This window comes from Papaver somniferum, chromosome 3 (assembly GCF_003573695.1).
Source record: "Papaver somniferum cultivar HN1 chromosome 3, ASM357369v1, whole genome shotgun sequence".
Taxonomy (NCBI): Eukaryota; Viridiplantae; Streptophyta; class Magnoliopsida; order Ranunculales; family Papaveraceae; genus Papaver; species Papaver somniferum.
Genome location: NC_039360.1, coordinates 98191869 through 98193604, shown reverse-complemented (window position 1 = coordinate 98193604; position 1736 = coordinate 98191869). Strand labels below are relative to the sequence as shown.

Sequence of the window (1736 nt, the reverse complement as noted above, 5' to 3'; positions counted from 1 at the left end):
TTGACATTGATTTTCTATCATTCTTACTGGTAAGGGTTCTCTACTTTTCACTGTTTTTCTATATATCGGGATGATGTTTCAAGTCTGATATGGTGATTGCAGTTCAGCTACTTGTGGAGTATTGAAGAGTTGCTGTTCAATTCCACGTTAACCGAACGGTGTTCCTATCTGATTTGTTTTTGAAAGGTATGCATTTGAATCTATAGCAACAATGAACTAACTCAGTATGAAGGAGAGGAAAGCTTTTTTGAGGCATATAAGAGTTTGGGCGATGTCATTGACAGCCCTGCCCAAACCCGTGGAAATAAGAGTCCTAAATCTCTGCTTAAAACTCCCAGCTTTTGTCGTGTTTGTGGCTTGCTTCCTGATTACGAGCGTCAGGAAGAAACAGCGGACTCCATAACTGAAGCTTTGGATAGTTTTGTCAAAGCTCAGATAGTTATCTATGATTTGAACTCTTCACTCTATAATAATATTGACAAGCGGGTGATCACTCCATCCTTTTGTTTGAACTTCTGCCACCACTTCAATATGTTTATAACTGACTAGCATACCTCTTCTGTGCAGGTGGAGGTGACCCTGGCTACCTTGTCATTTTTTTGTTATAGACCAACAGTTCTTGCGTGATTTCGTGGCTGCTGTTAATATTTTGGTGATAGTTCTGATGCTTCTAATGAGAAGTCTGCAGTTCTTTTATTTGACATTGAATATGGCACGTGCAGAAATTTTATTGATGAATGAAAATGGAACTCGGCTTGCACAAAACAATTTGCTCACGGATATCAAGGTTCACTCGAGTTATCATCTATTCTTGAGTCCAGATCCTTAACTTTGTGCTTTTTTTAGTTTTACATATTTAATTTTGTGTTCCGCAGGTGTTCCCGTCTTCCTTCAGCATAAAGGCTGCTTTAGGAAACCTGAAAATTAGCGATGATAGCCTCCCCGGTAGCCATTCGTATTTTTGGATGTGTGATATGAGAAATCCTGGAGGCAGTTCATTTGTCGAGGTATTTATGTTTCTTGTTTCTTTTTATATCCAAGTTTTCAATATGCTATTAAAACAGTATGATCAGTCTGATTGAATGTGCGGTAACCAGACTTCTATATTTATTTACCTAAGTTTTAACATTGTCATTAGTTGAATTCAACCAGTTTTTCTGTTCTTCAACTTGTACCAAAAGCATCTGTCTAGAAATTTGTTCAATGAATGTGTGAAAGTGCAAGAAGTCAAAATTAAACATGCACAGTTGCAGAGTTTCTTATATTAATGTCTCTCGTCTTTCATAAACTTGACGCTTTAGCTAATGTGCGGAGAAGTCTAAAGTTCTATCTGATTTGCTTCAGATAGATTCAAATTGAATTGATCTAAGTTAATCTTTAGTAAATCAGGTCAAACATGCATATATAATGACAATGAATAATCACAGTTTAGATACTAACAGAGAGAACCACAAGTGCCGCACTTAGGACCTTTCTACATGCACGCAGCAAAGATATTATTTTGAATTATTCAGCTTTTTTATATCCGTTTTTTTCTTTCACTTTTATATACTTGACACTCTCAATCGCTCCTCGACAGAATGTTCACCTTGGAGGTCAGCCAAGGCCTGGTGACAAGCAGGATGACATCATAATGACCAGCACCTGACCAACATTCTGAATATCATGTCCATAAAGTGGGAAGCTTATTACTGAAGTACAGGATCCTATGCAGAGGTATCATTTTGAATATCATA

At 37.2% G+C, this 1736-nt stretch overlaps 1 long non-coding RNA gene across 1 annotated transcript; it reads left to right on the top strand.

Moving 5' to 3' along the window:
- Positions 1-572: 572 nt before the first annotated feature.
- Positions 573-1736, top strand: LOC113361507. The gene is made up of 3 exons (XR_003365154.1): positions 573-787; positions 876-1007; positions 1580-1736. It is a non-coding gene; the product is annotated as an uncharacterized LOC113361507 (long non-coding RNA).